The sequence below is a fragment of the Trichosurus vulpecula genome, chromosome 5 (assembly GCF_011100635.1).
Source record: "Trichosurus vulpecula isolate mTriVul1 chromosome 5, mTriVul1.pri, whole genome shotgun sequence".
NCBI classification, from domain to species: domain Eukaryota; kingdom Metazoa; phylum Chordata; class Mammalia; order Diprotodontia; family Phalangeridae; genus Trichosurus; species Trichosurus vulpecula.
In genome coordinates this window covers 24,116,917-24,136,190 of record NC_050577.1, presented here as the reverse complement: position 1 = coordinate 24,136,190, position 19,274 = coordinate 24,116,917, and positions in this window count along the sequence as shown.

The window sequence follows — 19,274 nt, the reverse complement described above, 5'->3', positions numbered from 1 at the left end:
CAAGTGCAAAATTCCCTTTCATGAGAGTCTAAAACTCAGCTATGCGTCTGAAGAGCACAAAAAAAAGATGAGACTCACTGGAGACACAGACAGCTGCAATGACTTTGTGCCATCTTGTTATCGTTCTCTCCTTAGGGTAAAATAAAAGCTATCTCATATTTGATACATCAGTAGCTTTAGCGCTTGCATAGGAACTCCATACTTATTTTAACCATACCCACAAAAACTAGATAGGAGCTATATTCAGATGTTCTCAGGGAGACCTTTGAGAAGGGCAAAAATGAGCCAATACATGAAGCTCCTAGGGGAAATGTAAGTTGGAGACATAAGCCAGAGTAAATTGGGAGAAGCCTCCCAAGCTTGAATTTGATTCAGAGTAAGGGGTTCTGGACATGAGTTACAGAGAGGACAGTCAAGATTCACAGAATCGGAATCAGAAAAGACCTCAAAGGCCAACTAGTCTAACTCAAATGTGGAGAAAAACCATGTACAACACACCCAACAAATGGCCATCCAGTATTTGTGTGAAGACCCCACCTCCCCACCTCCTCCTCCCTACCTCAAAGTGCTTGAACTGGTGAGACTTCATTTTTTTTCTTGTTCAATTCAGTCCAGTACTGTAGCCTGAGAAGATCCAGGTTTTTTTAATAGATAAATAAATATATGAATGTATTTACATATGTTATGTAATGCATTAATATTTACATAGGTGGGTCACGCTATGGGGATGGAGAAAAGAAAAATAGATCAAATAAGTTCCATAGAAAGGAGGCTAGAAGCCCTACAATTCACCAGCTTGCCCCTAGAGCTACAAAGGGGCTTCTTGGTCATGAGTTTAATGGACAGCAGACATGTGGGGGTGGGGTAAAGTCTAGTCCTAAGTAAGTCAATGAGGTCTGATCACCTCTCCTGCTTGGCTAAATCAGAAAACCAAGATGAATTCTTGATGGGCTCAAGGGAAAGTGGAGTCATGTAGGTAAGGAGAAAGCAGAGGAGAGATGGGAAGAAGTCAGTGGCTTTCACAAAGAAGAAGATGCAGTGGGAGCCCTGAGGAGAGTTCACCCCCTAGCCTTCAGAAAAAGCACCAGGGCCCAGATACAAATATGGCTCAAGCCCCTGGGGAAGGGCAAGAGGAGAAGAAAAACTCAAAATACCATTGGCTTGCCAAATACTTTTTCTCTTTAACTGCTCCTTGAAGGAGTTTGAGCAGCTATTTTAAGGTGAGATTCCTTGGTTTTGCATAAGCTAGATACCTGTGAATATGTTCCTATATCTTGACTCCTCATCAAACATATTAGCCATCTCTCCCAGCTATGTAATCAGCAGCAAATTTGATAAGTATGTCCTTTTATCTCTAATTCTTCTCCCCTCTCCCTTAAATCCCCTCTGGGGATTTGGCTGCACCTGCTCACTCAGCACTAGAATCTCCTGGGTTTTGAACCGGCCTGCCATATGGGGTGACCATACTCTTCAGCCAATCCAAAAAGAAATGCCTTCTCTACAACCTTCTTTATTTTATCCAATGGCTTTCAGTGACATCTTAAAGCAGTCTAATATCTTTGATTGTTCTGCTGATTCAATGGAGATGACCAGGCTTTGTTCACACCTGGCTCATGTCTTTGATTGATTCAAAAAGAGACATTCTCACCTAACACTTGAAATTAGAGTGTTTTCTTAGTTACTTTAAGAGAAGTGAGATGATTGATTGCTATATGGACCCCCCTCCCCACCACACACACACACACACACACACACACACACACCCTTTAATAAATGTTTACCAACAACCCTTTCAATTATATGACCTAGAATTTTGCCAGAAATGGAAGTCAAGCTGACTTTCCTATGATTTATAGATTGATTACAGTCTCTTCTCCTTTTTGAAAATCAAAACATTACCCACCTCGCACTTCTTTGGTATGTCTCTCATTTGCCATGATTTTTCAAAGACCATCCTGTAACCAAGGATGTAGGTCATCTGTTCCTGACTCCTCAAATTCAAGCAGGGCTCTCTGACCATCTCCCTAAGTCTTTGGGGGGATAGCTCCCTATTGACTATTTTGTACTGTCCCAAGATCATTCTCTTGGATAGAGAAGGTGGAAGCAAACGGAGACTTGAGTCTCTTCACATGGCTCATTTCCATCATCTCATCTGCCAGGAGGAGTAGCCCTGACACTTCCTTACTGAACAACTATTAAAAGAGAGAACTGGGATAGAAAAGAATCTATGAAAAGCAGTTTCAGAAATGTCCAGTTCTTTGAATATGCAAATTAATCGCTAGTAAAACTGCCAATCTTCCCCGCCTCCCCCCCCCCTCCTCACTGTCATTAGACTGGAACAAGTTACCAAGGGAAGCTGAAGAATCCATTTCCCCCTAGAGACCGTTAAAAATAGAATTAAGGTAATCACCTGTCTAAGATCATTTAGGCCCAATCCTGTCTGGAGCTAGGGGGGTTTAAATACATGATTCCTGAAAATGCCTTCAAATTCTGGACATTTGAGAGTCTAGTGATAACAGTTTTATAAAGTAATGTACATAGTGCTTTAAAGTTTACAAAATGCTTTAAATTCATCTTCTCATCTGATCCGCACAGCAAACCTATGAGGTAGGCACTATAATTATCACCATTTTACAGATGGGAAAACTGAGGTGCAGAGCCTTAATGACTTGCCAGGGTCACACAAGTGTCCAAAGCATTTGAACTAGGTCTTCCTGATGCCAAGGCCGGTGGCCCAATACACCATTCCATACTCTTTCTTCAATTAAGGAAGTCTTATTTTCTAATTTCTTCTGATTTTCTGTTTATTTCCCATTTACATTTATTCCCATCCCTCCCAGCAGATGGTCATTCTGCCTCTAATTCTCTGTCTGATAGCCCAGAGCACCAGCCGGCATTCAGTACTACAAATATCACAGGTACAGCTGATGATGTCTGCTCCTTATACCAAGTGTGACTGTGCCCCGAGCCTCACCAAGAGAATTCATTCAGTAAAGATGAAGGAGGCAGGTCACAAAAGAATAGAAAGCCAGAGAGAATAAGAGGGAGGGCACTTGGAGAAACCATTGCAGAAAGGCAGATGTGGAAGAGAAGGAACAATAAGAGGAAAAAACCAGGAGATGTCATTGCCTCCTGGCCCTGAGGACACACGGGCCCATTCTATCCAAGGACCAAAGCAATTTGGCCAAAGCTATTACAAGTAATTCAGTCCCTGCTGTCAAGATTCTTCAGAGGAAAACAACATTTGCTGCCGAGGGGAGAAAAGCAAAGTCAGGATTTATGCCAAAGTCATCCCACCCTGTGAAAAGTAGACGGGCCTTAGAAACAACTAAATGCACTGCTTTTGCTCGTCATTTATCCTGTTCGAGTGTTATGTGGGATAGTATACACTTCTTTCCCCCAGGGCTCCTTTTGGCCTTCTTTTAAATGTGTTTAGTCCCCTAGAGGATGTACTAGGGCGGGGAATAGTCAGAGTTCTGACTCTGGTCACCATTAACAATTTATAGGGATCTTGAGCTCTGTCAATACTGATGGGAAAGCTGCCTGATGGGGAGCAAGAGCCCCTTTGAGGTACCTTCTAATGGGCTCAAAAATGAACCAAAGAGCAAGGCCAAATAGGTCAACCCCCCGTCCTTGTTTCTTTAGTGCCTTGCTGCTTGCTTCTAGGTAGAGGATGTGAGAATGACAAAAGAGGGGCATCCCACTTGCTGGTTTTCATGCTGACCTGGGAGGCCTCTTCAAATGTTAGTTTCAAAATCAGGAGTAAGGAACATGTTTTTCTATTCAAAGTGGAAGCTTTAAACGCACGGGATAATTGGAGGCTCAGACCAGAAGGGACCTGGGAAGTGGAACAGCCCACCCCCTCATTTTATAGATAAAGAAACAGAGACCCAAACTGGGGGAGTGATTTGACCAAAGCTACCTAAAGAAGTAGCATCGCCAGACTTTGAACTCCAGGCCTGGAGTCAGGAAGATCTGAGTTCAAATTTGTGTGACCCTGGGCAAGTCAATGTCTGTCTGCCTCAGTTTCCTAAACTGACAAACAGGAAAAATAAAAGTCCCTACCTCCCAGGGCTGTTGTGAGGATGAAACGAGACAATATTTGTAAAGCTTTTAGCGCAGCGCCCGGCATGTTGCTGTTGTTCGTCCTTCATTTTTTGAAGAGGACCAATGACATCATGGGGTGATATCTTAACTTGCACGTGAATTGGATTAAAGTGAGGCAGAGTTGTCAGCCTCGCTCCGTCTTACAGTCATTGAAGTCCAGTGGCAAGACAAAAACCCTGGCAACTGGCAATGGCCCAGGATGCAGTGGATCGACCTTGGCGTCTTCAATGTCTGACCAAGCTCCCAGCACCCCACAGCATCTGCTTCAGCCGCCTTCACAGCCCTTGGAACAAATTGTTCCCATCTGCCCATTCCATGGGCAGTGTCTTCACACACTTGGTATGGACATTTCCCTAACTCACCAACAGGTTTGAGGTTTAGCCTCCCTGCTAGCCAGTTTACAGGGGGTAGGGCCACTGCGCATGCTACAGCTTCCTGGAGCCACTGACGAGAGCTGGGTGAATCAAGTGAACACCAAGTGAGCAGCCCTGAAAAGGGCTTGACATGTCCTCACACCAGAGGTGCCAGTCCTTCTTGAATACCCCATACACCTCCCTGGCACACAGTAGGTACTTATTAAATGCTTGTTTTGTTCCCTGCCTCCCCAATCAACAAATATTTATTAAACACCTACTATGTGTCAGGCATTTGCTAAGCCCCTTTTCTAGTAGTCTTTCTACTACACCCCAGTACCTGGGTAGTATAAGACGGACAACTTATCCCTTAATGGCACCTTCCCAGGGTGGCATCACATGCCACCTTGCTGAAGAGAGTAAGGAAGAACATTTGAAAAATCTTCAGGGCTTCAGAATTTCATGGAGCCTTTTGCCTTGACATGGGAATTTCTACTTAGAAAGGAGGGGGAAAAGACAAGGCCCCATGTGGGAAAGGGGAACTCATTGGTATTCTTTGCAGCTATGAGCAGATAGCTGAACTTGGAGAAAAAAGAGAGCAGAGCATATAGAACATGCCTGTATATGCATATGTATAACACGCATGTGCAGTATGTAATAGCTAGGATTTATATAGAGCTTAAAGGTTCTCAAATCACTTCAAAAATATTATCTCATTTGGTCCTCACAGCCACCCTATTGCTATCTCCATCTTACAGATGATGAAACTGAGGCAGGCAGAGATTAAGGGACTTACTCAGGGTCACCCAGCTAGTAAGCTGAAGCCAGATTTGGATTCAGGTGTCCCTGATTCCAGACCCCACATTCTAGCCACTATTCCAGCTAGATGCCTCTGATGGTTATGATTTGTATTTGGGAGAGCGGAGGGCTCCCCCCATGGACAAGCTCCCAGATGCCTTGAGTCATGTAGCTGAAAATCCCCATTGATTTCTTAGTGGCCTGTCCATACTGCGGGCTCATATTGAGCTGCGGTCAGCTAAAGTCCCAAGGCTTTTTTCTCATTCTGTGCCATTAAGACAGGCCTCTCCCCATCTGTATTTAAGAAACTGATTTTTCTTTTCTTCATCTCCCTACATCCTTGTATAATATAGTCACTGTCATTGTCCTCAGCAAACACCCTCTCATTTAGTCTACCATTCCAGGAGAAAAAGAACCCTCTGAACCCTGATTCTGTCATCAGAGATTCGCTTCTATCCCTCCCAGCTTCATGTCATCAGCCCATTGGAAAAACATCCAAGTCATTGATAAAAATATGGAAGTAGGCAGGGCCAAGGACAGAATCCTGCCAACCCTTCTGATGAGCAAGGGAGAATATCATAATAAGGGAAGTGAGAATCTGGCTGAGCTCTGCTAGGCTCCGGCCATATCCATAGTGCTGTGGACACAACAGTAAGGGGAAGGGATACAACTCCAGGCTTGGCCATAAAGGTGTGAGTTCAAAACCTGCCTCTGACACTAGCCGTGTGACCCTGGAGAGAGTCTTAAACTCTCTGATCCTTATTGGTTAAAATGAAAGGGTTGGATTCAACAGTCCCTAAGGACCCTCCCACGTTGGATTTTAGGAAGAACTTTGATGAGATCTAGACAACAGTGAACAGGAAGAGTGAAGGGACTGGAGATAATCATTAAAAACGTCCAATTTCCAATGAATTCCATTCCCAATGTTGACTTTCTGGTCATTTATTAAGCGCCTACTTCATGCCAGACATTGTGCTAAACACTGCAGATACAAAGAAGGCAAAACCCAGGTGCCTGCCCTGAAGGGACCCTCAATGACATATGAACAACTATAGACAAATCAGAATACAGACAGCATAAATTAGAAATAACCAGCAGGATTATTAAGGGAGGTCAGGAAAGGTTTCCTATACAAGGTGGGCTTTTAGTTGGACCTTGAAGGAAGGCAGGCAGGCAGGGATTCCACACCTTCCCAGGTCTGATATTGACCCACTACTCTACATTCTTTGGCATAAGGTTGTTCAAACAGCTATAAACACACCTACATGAACTATTAACCAATCCACAAAGAAAGTTTATGGTAATAATAAAAGACTGGTCCAAATGTTCTGCAAAAATCAAGATAGGCTGGCACTTTGTCATAAATTAGATCTAGTCAGAGGCCCTTTGTTCAAATCCTGATTCTGCCACTTGGTCATTTTCAAAAAAAGTGACTTTCCAACTATAACTGCACCATCAATGTGTGAGACCTTGTATAATCCACTTCACCTAAATGGGCCTTTAAATGAAGGAATGGTCTCTAAGGGGAATAGGCATTTGTTAAGCATTTATTATGTGCCAAGCACTATGCTATGTTCTGGAAATAGAAATACAGGCAGAAAGACGGTCCCTGGCCTCAAGGAGCTTACAATTAACCAGGATAGGCAAAACATAAAAAGGAAAGTGAAAATGGGGTGACAGAGGGAAGATGAAGGGTGTAGGACCTTGTAGAGAAAGTCTAAAGAGTGAGGGACACTGCCAGGAGAAGAGTGAACATGGAGATCATCTAGGTTTCAACCTTAGAAAGGAGGTTCTGGGAGGAGCCATCCAATCAGAGGGTCCAAGGTCATTTCCAATTCTAAAAATCCTCCTTTACCTATAGCATTATTCTGACCTACCGTCTAGGAAACTTCTCAACTACTCCAATTATCTACTAGTCACCAGACTGTGGATTTCAAGTAGTTCTACTGCCTTTTGAAATACTAATTGACTGATCAACCTTTGTCATATTTGTCCTTGAGTTATAAGTTTGAGCTTTCAAAGCTACGCCTTCTTAGGCTTTTATTGATTGCTCCCAGGCCATAAACCACATAGGGTCAAGATACCTGCCTTTAGGTGCATGGTGGCACCTGGCTAAGACTTTGTGACCAAAACAGCTAACCTTCCTTGGCTTTAGATGAATGAGATCAAAGATGAGAATAAATAATCTGTCCACCTCCGTAACAATAGGAAATGAGAAGTTAGGTATCACAGTGGATGGAGTGCTGGGCCTAGAGTTAGGAAGACTTGAGTTCAAATTCAGCTTCAGACAATTACTATCTGTGTGACCCTGGGCAAGCCATTTAACCAGTCTGCCTCAGTTTCCTAGTCTGTAAAATGGGGATAATAACAATACTTACCTCCCAGGGTTGTTGCAAGGATCAAATGAAATCATCTTTGCAAAATGCTTAACACAGTGCCTGGTGCATAGTAGGTGCTATATGAATTCAGCTATTATTACTACTTTATTTTTAAAAATACAGCAAATGCATGATCCCTTTCTCCCCATTCACAAGGCCACAACCTGAGTTCAAGGCTTTGTCACCTCTCGCCTAGTCTTAGCAGACTAAGAGAAAACACAGTTAGACAAGGGGTGATTAATAACAACTGAAGTTTGCTTATGGCTGTACAGAGGACATAGACCTCATGAAGCTGACTTCCTCCAAAGATCTTTGCTTCCTAACGGGGATATTCATATTCATTAATGCCCATGGACTTGCTCTCTCTCTATGCTTGCATCTCACAGACAGTTCGGACTTGTGATTCAATGGCAGATGGTGCCCAATGTAAAGCCTCCCCTCCTTTAGGAGCAATGGGTTCTCCAAACTAATTATAACTTCCCAATCCAACTGGTACTGTCAGTCTGCAAATTGGGGGAAATGTTCCCCTGTTCAATGAGAAGTCCTGTCCCCTCCCATAAAATATTTAAAATTAGCACATAATTAGTTTGTCTCCTAAACTTGGCAGGCTTTACAAACCTCTACTAACCCGTTGCCAGAGACTTTCTCACACAGATTTGCCTCTAATTTTTATTTTAAAAGAATTCAGATCCTTTCTCCTTCCGAAGACTTTCCAATATGTCTCAACAGAACTAAGCCATTTTAAACAAAAATATGTGGCATTTTCTCTACCTCTTGACTCATGCAAAGCTCCTCAACTGTTCTTATTGATAAACCTTTAGAAGTCTTCCAATCTGTCCAATGATCACAGCAGTCCATTAGGAGAAAATTGTTCCTTGGGATGAAACAGCAGTGACCAGAGCCAAATCACCCCCAAGACTAAACGCTCCCCTAAATCATAAAATCATAAGGACCTCAGTAGCCAGCCAGTCCAAGCCACATACAAAAATAATCTCCCCTTGCAGTCCAGGCTCTCCTGCAATACCTCTAGTGATGGGCTACCATAAGCCAGAGCCCCAGTCCCTAGGACAAATGCATGCTAAGGCTCAAGTGACCAGGAGCCTAGACAGTGTCTCTTTCCCCAGCATTGGCTTGTTGTGACCCAGTTAGACTTAAGTGTCATGGATCCCCACCCTCATTCCTCATTAGATAATTCAGAAAATACCTGGATTTCAGGAGTCTAGATTTCCCAGTTGCCTTGCCTCCTGGGTGATGGGGCAGCCTTTACATTAGTTCTTTGTCTGAAGTCTGGTATAAATTAGAGCCATGAGTGACTCAGAAACCTTAGAATAGAATGCCCAACTTGTTGCATGTCTGAGCCACTAGCTGAAGACAGTGAGGTATTGGGGGAGCGCCACCTAGGCTGTTCCCCTTTGGTATCTGTCCCCTTCCTGTGGCTGCCCTCCCTATGTGGTAGGGTCCCTCGTCAGGAATAGCTTCCTCTCCTTTTGCCCTACAAGAACCAATCACCTCTCAAGGTAACCCACTCCAGGTCTGAGCAGCTCAACTTGTTAGGAAGTTTTTCCTGACCTCAAAACTAAATTGTCCTCTTTGTGATGTCCACCCCTTGCTCCCTAATTCTGACTTCTGGAGTCAGAACAAATTTAATTCCTCTCCCGTGGGAGGAGTCTTCCTTCTCCAAGTTAAAAATGTCCAATTGCTTCTGCCAGTGCTCATATGGCACAGGCCCAAGGCTTCACCAGCCCCAGTGCCCTCTCCTGGACACTCCCTACTCCCATCCTAGAGGTTACAGGGCTGCATCCTTGGAGTCAGGCAACAGGGATCAGGCATTTTCTTCATAGTCCCCATCACATCATGGGCATACAATAAACTGATTGCTAATCTCTGTGGATGGGTACCAGGTCCCACGAGCTTTGTTGAGCAATCAGTCAGTTTGAGAAATATACAAGTTATTAATTATATCCCAAACATACTTGACTTCTTTAAACTAAGGAACCTAACTTCGTTGGTCAAGGAGCGTCCAGCTAGGCTGCAGTTAACTTAAAAACATCTCTGCCTCTGCTGTCATGGATTTCAAATGCAGCAAAGCACCGATCCTCTCCTCACTGAATTGGAATTTTGAAGGAATGGGACAATTCTTCTGATGAACTCAGGATTACGAAACAGCATGACCGAAGTAAACAGTGACTCATATATTCCTAAGGTCATACAGCTGGATGGGACAAGACATCTAATCCACCACCATCACCCCATTCACCCATGAGAAAAGTGCAGTCTAAGAGACTTGCCAAAGAAAGGTAGATCTTTAAAACTCATTGGTTATTGATTCCTTTGTGTACATGAGTTCATAGAGCTGGAAGGGACCTTAGAAGTCATAGACCAACCTCCACCTTTTACTAATAAGGAAACTGAGACTCCCCTCCCCCCTCCTCTGCCCCCTGCCCCAGTGGAGAAGAGATGTATCCACAATCATACAAGTAACAAGGGAGCTGGAATTGCAGCCCAGGTTCTCTGACTCCAGACTCATGACTCTTTCCAATGGGCCACATGGGAGTTTTATCAGCTCCCCTGTGGACAGCAATTTTTGAAAGAAATAGGGTCAGGAGGTGTGAGGAGAGGTGATTAATTTAATTCAATTCAACAGGCATTTGTTAAATACCTGCTAAGTACCAGGCATGAGCGGATGCAAATAAAAAGAATGAAACCAAGTCTGTTCTCAGGAGCATATAAGAGATTAAAATGTATGTTTTGTGGATGGCTGTTAACAAAAGAAAAAAAGAGAAAATACATATTTCTGTAATATGGGGGGCACTAGCCATTTGGAACAGTGAGGATGGGCTTCCTGGAAAAGGTGATGCCTGAGCTGGGGAGAACATGAGGATAACAGCACCCTCAGAGTTAGGGATGGGTTCTCACAGAGGGAGAAGAAAGATACAGAGAGAGAGGATGGAGGTCCTGCCTACAGAGAGAAGAGATACAATTCTGCTTGTGGCTGGCTTTGCCTGCCAGCCAAGGGCGCTGCTGTTTGGGTAGCACTGCCCAGCCCATAGGGATATGTTTCACAAACTTTCCCAGCCTATGACACACTTGCACACTTGCCAAGACACATTGGGATACACCAGAGGAAGTGCTTGCCGATCCCTCTGCCCTGCAATGCACTCATCCATGCCCTACTCATTCCATACCTTCTCACACTTGCCTTCTTCCCTTTTCCCCCTCCTCTTCTCCATCACTTTCTCCCTCCTCCCTTTTCCTCCTCTCCCTTGTTTTTTCCTTTCTACCTTTTCCACCTTTCTGTTACTTTCTCTCTCCTCTTCCTCTCCATTGCTTTCTCCCTCCAGGTCAAAAGCCAAAGAGGAGTGATGATATCAAAGATGTTACAAAACACCAGGGTTGTCTGGTAAAAAGGACTGCAAAGGATCCAGCTGTCGGGAACTTGTGGAGATGTCACCAGACCAATTCAGACAGGTTAACTTACAGTCCAAAACCAAGGGAAGAGAAGTCTTCAAGAGGTGAAGTCAGGTGGTCCAAGTAATTCCAGCCCCTGGGCACTCCCAATCACTCTTCCTCTCGCTGCTTTGTTCCTGCCTGTGAACCTTAACTGTGCAGACATAATAAATACTGTGCTGTCCTTGACATCAGGAAGGCCTGGGTTCAAATTCAGACAAAGGCATGTATTAGCTGTATGACCCTGGGCAAGTCACTTAATTTCTGCTTGCCTCATTTTCCTCATATGTAAAATGGGATTAATCAGAGCACAGGGTTGCTGTCAGGATAAAATTAGATAGTATTTGTAAAGCCCTGTACACACCTCAAAGTGTTAATATAAATGTTAACTATTATTATTAATAATATAGGAAGAAGCACTTTTAATACTTCAAAGAGTTGTAGAGAAAGGTAATAGGCTCAAGATACAGAATGGGGTAGATATTCTTGGACAGGGTCCATGGGGGATTTTGTTTTTCTCTGCTATGCATATATATGACAAGAGTTTGGCATTTCCTTTTATTTAAGGGGGGAGGTGAGAATTGAAGAACAGGGTGAGAGAGGAGGGCAGGTACAGATAGGGTTCCCAAATCTCCCCCTCAAAAAATGAGAAGAGAACATACCAAAAGGCCAAAAGGAATTAGAGATAAGCAGGAAAATGATGAAAGTTACACAATAAATTTATTTTAAACTTTAAAAGAAAAGCAAGCTCTATATACTAGGAATTTGCAGTTTCATGTACAATCCTCATTCTAAAATGTACATGAGCATTCTCGTTTTATTTGGGATTTATGAAATCTGGAGTCTTAGGAGAGAGAGAGGGAGAGAGAGAGAGAGAGAGAGAGAGAGAGAGAGAGTAATGACTAAACCAGAAAAAAATAACATATAAGTACACGGGTGATGCAAAGTATTATTCCACAGCCCACCTGATTTCAGCCCCACATGCTCTTCCCTTATCCTGGTAACCTGCTCTAAACTCCTGTGATCCTGCTTCAATAACTCCATATTTCTAACCTCAGTTCTATGCTTTCCACCCAGCTCTGAAGTGCTGTTTCTAATCTCAGCCTGGTAACCTGACCTATCCCTCCCACCCACCACCCCCCAGTTCCACCCTTTCAAGATTACTCTGTTCCATTTGGCATCCTTGGCCATGGACTAGACCCAAGGCCACTTAACCTCATCAAAGCAGCTCAGATGGCCAGATCTTAGTCCTTTGGGATAGTGATAGCCACAGGGAAGGCAGCAGCCAAGAGATGCACCCTTAAGGAGATGTGGCTTCAGAAGAGACATTCTGGATAAGTTCAGATTGCCTAAAAAGATGCACCAGAGTTCTGGGGACAGAGCCAAGGTAGTAAAGTAGAGAAGCACTCAGCCAAGCTCATTCTTCTCCAAACAACTTTAAATTAAGACCTCAAATCAAATTCTAGAGTGGCAGAAGGTCAGAGTGAGACACTCTTTCAGCCCAAGACAATATAGGAGATTAGAAAGAAGGATTTGTGACATGGGAGAGGAGGCTGGCCCAGCGCCTATATGGATGAAAACACCAGTGGTGGGATGAAGTGGTGGCAACAGAAGCAGCAGCTACTTTAGGAGCTCTCAGAGTCCTGGCAACTAGTCAGAAAGAGATTTCAAGGGACCCCTGTACTAATACAGGACTCAGGACCAGACGCTGTTTGAGAACTCCTTGGTCTATATCCACTTCTGGGTCATAGTTCAAGGGCAGAGAGGAGCTCTATCAATCAAGAGAAAGTGGAAGCCTGATGGGCACCATCACTTCCAATCCCAAAGGAGAAGGGGCCCCAAGGAGAAGTATTGATTGCAGTCCCAAGGGATCAGAGACTCTTCCTGGGTAAGAACCAGAGTGCAGACCAAGAGAGCAGTGACCCCCACCTCTCCCACACCACCATGGAAGCATTGAAAACTTCCAAATGCCCAGAACTAGCTCTGAAAACAGCAGTGCAAAAAAGCCTGAAGCTTGAAACAGAGTCACTCCCTTCCAAGAATAAAGCCCAACATTAATATAAAGTTCAAAATCAAGAAATAGGGTGGAAAAAATGAGCAAACAACAAAAAAAGAACCTAACCATAGAAAGGTATTGTAGTGAAAGGGAAGATGAAGACACAAACTCTGAAGAAGGCAATGAAGTCAAAATAGCTATATGCAAAGCCTTAAAGAAAAATAGGAATTGGATACAAGTCCAACATAAGAATTATGCATATATACAATATGTATACACATACAATATGTATATGTGTGTATACATATGCAAAATATATGCAAGAATTCCTGGAAGAGCTAAAAAATGGTTTTCAAAATCAGAGTGGTAGAGGAAAAATTGGTAAAGAAAAGAAAGAAAATTATGAAAAGACAATTAACACCTTATTTGAAAGGGTACCAAAAAAAAAAAAAAAAAGAAAGTAGCACCTTAAAGACAGAATTGTCCAAACATAAAAAGAGGTACAAAAATTCATTGATGAAAGTAACTTCTTAAAAAAGCAAAATAGGCAAAATGGGAAAAGAAGTACAAAAGTTCACTGAAATAATTCCTTAAATCGGAATTGGGCAAGTAGAAACTAATGACTACATGAGAAATCAAGAAACAATAAGGCAAAGTCAAAAGAATGAAAACATGGAAGTAAATGTGAAAAATCTCCTTGGAAAAAACAACTGACATGGAAAATAAATCAAAAAGAGATAATTTAAGATTTATTTAATTACCTGAAAGCCGTGATCAAAGGAAGAGCCTAGACATAATATCTCAAGCAATCATTAAGGAAAACTGCCCCCAATATCCTAGAACCAAAGAACAAAATAGAAATTGAAAGAATCCAATGATCACCAGCTGAAAGATATTTCAAAATAAAAACTCCCAGGAATATTATAGCCAAATTTGAGAGCTCCCAAGTCAAAGAGAAAATACTTCAACTAGCAAGAAAGAAATCCTTCAAATATCAGGGAGCCACAGCTAGGATCACATTTAGCAGCTACCACGTTAAGGAGTAGAGGCCCTGGAATACTATATTCCAAAAAGCAAAAGAGCTAGGATTACAACCAAGAATAACCTACCCAGTAAAACTGAGTATAATCCTTCAAAAGGAAAAATGGATATTTAACGAATTAGAGGACCTTCAAGGATTCCTGATGAAAAGACCAAAGATGAATAGAAAATTTGACTTTCAAATACAAGACTCAAAAGAAGCATAAAAAGGTAAATATGAAAGAAAAATCTCAAGGGGCTCAAGGTTAAACTGTGTACCTTTCTATAGGGAAGATGACACATGTATCTTCTAAGAATTTTATCATAGGTAGGGCAGTTAGAATGATTCTACATAGAAAAGTCGTGTGTGAGTGAGTCAATTAAGTTGGGATGATGTAAAAAAATGAATAGGCAAGATAGAGGGATGCCCTGAGAGAAGGGGCAAGGGAGAGGAAGAATGGGGGAAATTATCTCACATAAAAGATGCATGCAAGGAAAAGCTTTACAGTGGAGGGAGAAATGGTGGGAGGAAGCAAGCAATACTTGAACTTCACTAACATCTAAAAGAGTCAAAAAGTGGAATATATGTGTGTACATATATACTATATGCATATACATATGTATACATACATATGTATATGTATATATACATACACACTCAACTAGTCATAGAAGTCTATCCTATCCAACTGGGAAATAGGAGAAGGGGATAAGAGAAAGGGGGGAAGGTGATAAAAGAGCAGAAAAAAGAAGGCAGTGTTCAGAAAGTTGTTGTTGCTATTTGTTCTCCTTCTCAAAGAGGACCATGGCATCAGGAAGGTGATGCCACAACTTGCAAGTGAATTGGATTTAAGTTAGAGAGGGCTGTGCAAAATAACCAGCATCACTTTCTCCTCTGGAGCCATCTGGGTCCAGTGGCAAGATATAAATCAGGATGACTGGAGATGGTTCCCCACTCAGAAGGAAAACAGACTTTAGAAGAGAGGCAAGATAAAAAGAGAGAGAAGGACAAACAGAAGAAAATAGCATAGAAAGAAATGCACAGTTAGTAATCGTAACTCTGAATGTGAATGTGAATGTGAATGGGATGAACTCACCCATAAAATGGAAGTGGATAGAAGAATGGATTAGAAATCAGAATCCAACAATATGTTGTTTACAAGAAACATACTTGAAGCAGAGAGATACACACAGTTAAAATAAGAGGCTGGAGCAGAATCTATTATGCTTCAGCTGAAGTTAAAAAAAAAGGCAAAAGTAGCAATCATCATCTCAGAAAAAGAAAGCAAAAATAAACCTAATTAAAAAGGACAAGTAAGGAAACTACATCTTGCTAAAAGGCATCATAGACAATGAAGTAATATAAAGACTAAACATATATGCATCAAATGGCATAGCATCCAAATTCTTGAAGGAAAAGTTACAGGAACTAAAGGAGGAAATAAACTATACTGGTGAAGTACATCAACTTTTCACTCTTAGAGCTAGATAAATCTAACCATAAAATAAATAAGAAAGAAGTCAAGGATATGAATAAAATCTTAGGAAAGCAGAATAAGATAGACCTCTAGAGAAAACCGAATACAAAGGAGTATACCTTTTCCTCACCTGTACATGACACTTTCATAAAAACTGACCATTTATTTGGGCATAAAAGCCTCATAAGCAAGTACAGAAAAGCAGAAATATTAAATTACCCTTTTCAAACCATAATGCAATAAAAATTACATTTGATAAAGGACTGTGGAAGCACAGATTAAAAACTAATTGGAAACTAAATAATCTAATTCTAAATAGTGAGTGGGTCAAAGAACAAATCATAAAAACGATCAAAAACTTCATTAAAAAGAATGACAACAATGAGGCAACATTCCAAAATCTGTGGGATGCAGCCAAAGCATTACTTAAAGGAAAATTTATATCTCTAAATGCGTACATCAATAAAGACAGAAAGAGCAGATCAATAAATTGGACATGCAACTAAAAAAACTAGAAAAAGATCAAATTTAAAATCCCCAATTAAACACCAAAATAGAAATCCTGAAAATCAAAGGAGAAATTAATAAAATTGAAAGCAAAAAATCATTGAACTAATAAGCAAAACTAGGAGCTGGTTTTATGGAAAAAAATAAAATAGATAAAATATTGGTTAATTTGATTTTTTTAAAATAGAAAACCAAATTACCAGTATCAAAAATGAAAAGAGTGAATGTACCACCAATGAAGATGAAATTAAAGCAATAATCGGGAGTGATTTTGGCCCAATTTATACCAGCAAAACTGACGATCTAAGTGAAATGGATGAATAATTACAAAAACATAAACTGCCCAGATTAATAGAAGAGGAAAGAAAATATGTAAATAATCCTATCTTAGTGAAAGCAATTGTATAAGTCATATTTGAGTTCCCCTAGAAAAAATCCCCAGGACCAGATGGTGAATTCTTCCAAACATTTGAGGAACAACTCACAAGTTAATTCTTCCAAACATTTAAGAAACAATCCCAATACTATATAAACTATTTGGGAGGGGGAAGGAAAGCAAGAAAGAATCTTACCAAATTCCTTTTATGACACAAATATGGTTTTGATAACTATACTAGGGAGAGCAAAAATGGAGAAAGAAAACTAAAGACCAATTTCCTTAATGAACATTGATGCAAAACTTTTAAATAAGATACTAGCAAGGAGATAAAAGCAATATATCACAAAGATCACGTACTATGACCAGGCTAGATTTATACCAAGAATTAGGGCCAGTTCAATATTAGGAAAACTATCAGCAGAGTTGACCATATCATCAACAACAACAATAAAAATCATATGATTATATCAATAGATACCCCCAAAAAGCCTTTGACAAAATATAATACCTATTCCTATTAAAAAAACATTAGGAATTTTTCTTAAAGTGATAAGTAGTATCTATCTAAAACCAAGAGCAAGCATTACCTGTAATGAAGATAAACTTGAAGCCTTCCCAATAAGATCAGGAGTGAAACAAGGATATCCATTATCACTTCTACTATTCAATATCATACTAGAAATGCTAGCTATAGCAGTAAGAACAAAGAAGAAATTAAAGGAATAAAAACAGGCAATGGGGAAACAAAATTGTCACCTTTGTAGGTGACATGATGGTATACTTAGAGAACCCTAGAGAATCAACTAAAAAACTAGTTGAAACAACTGATAACTTCAGCAAAGTTGCAGGATATAAAATAAACCCACATAAATCATCGTTGTTTCTATATATTACCAACAAAGTTCAGCAGGGAGAGATAGAAAGAGAAATTTCATTTAAAATGACTACAGACAATATAAAATACTTGGGAGTATACCTGTCAAGACAAACCCAGGGATTATATGAACACAATTACAAAACACATTTCACACAAATAAAAATAGATCTAAACAATTGGAGAAATATTAACTGCTCACAGGTAGGCTGAGTCAATATAATAAAAACGACCATCCTGCCTAACTTACCTATTCAGGGCCATGCCAATCAAATGACCAAAGAATTATTTCGTAGGACTAGAAAAAATAGTAACAAAATTCACCTAGAAGAGCTAGAGGTCAAGAATATCAATGGAAAAAAATGTTAAGGAAAGCATCTTAGTAGTGCGAGATTTCAATCTACATTACTAAGCAATAATAATCAAAACAATCTGGTATTAGCTAAGACATAGAGTGGCAGATCAGTGGAATAGATTAGGCACATGATCCACACTAATAAATGACCATAGTAATTTAATGTTTGATAAGCCCAAAGATCTAAGCTTTTAGGGTAAGAACTCAATGTTTGATAAAAATTCCTGGGAAAACTGGAAAACAGTTTAGCAAAAACCAGATATAGACCAACATCTCACACTGTACACCAAGATAAGATCAAAATGAATAGATGACTTAGATTTAAGAAGTGATATAATAAATAAATTAGGGGAGCTTGGAAAAGTGTACCTGTCAGATCTATGAATAAGGAAGAGTATAGGACCAAACAAGAGAGAAGAGATCACAGGAGGTAAAATAGATCATTTTAATTACATGATATTAAAAAGCTTTTGCAAAAAGAAAACTAGTATAGCCAAAATCAGAAGGAAAACATTTTTGCAACAAGTTTTTCTGATAAAAGCTTCATTTTTCATATATGTAGGGTATTGAGCCAAAAATTTTTTTTAAAAGAGACATTCCCTAGTTGATAAATGGTCAAAAGACATAACAGGCAATTTTCAGAAAAAAACAAAGTTATCTATATAGTCATATGAAAAATCATTATTGATTAGAGAAATGCAAATTAAGACAATTCTGAGCTACCACCACATACCTATCAGATTGGCTAATATGATAGAAAAGAAAAATGACAAATGTTAGAGGGGATGTGGAAAAACTGGCACACTAATACACTGTTGGTGGAGTTGTGAACTAGTTCAGCCATTCTGGAAAATAATTTGGAACTATGTCCAAATCAGACTGTGATTACCTTTGACTTAGCAATACCACTACAAGGTCTGGATCTCAAAGACTGATCAAAGAAAAGAGAAGAGGACCTATTTGTACAAAAATATTTATAGCAGCTCTTTTCATGGTGGCAAAGAACTGGAAATCAAGGGGATCCCATCAATTGGGGAATGGCTGAAGAAGTTGCGGTGTATAATTTTGATAGAATACTATTGTGCTATCAGAAATTACAAGCAGGATAGTTTCAGAAAAACCTGGGAAGTCTTAGATGAAATGCAAAATGAAATGATCAGAACCAAGACAACATTGTACACAGTAACAGCAATATTGCAAAGATGATCAACTGTGAAAGACTTAGCTACTCTGATCATGACAATGATCCAAGACAATTCCAAAGGACCCATGATGCTATCCACCAAGAGAGAACTGATAAACTCTGAATGTAGATTGAAGCATACTTTTTTAACTTTATTTTTATTGTTTTGTTTGTTTTCTTTTGCAACATGGCTAATATGGAAATACGTTTTGCATGATCTCACATGTATAATCGAAATCAAAGTGTTTGCCCTCACAAGGAGGGGTAAGGGTTGGGAGGGGAAGAGAGAATTTGGAACTCGAAAAAAATTTTGTAAACAATTTTAAAAATTCTTTTACATGAAATCGGGAAATATTTACCAAAATAAATGTGATTTTTTTAATGCATCAGAATGGAGTG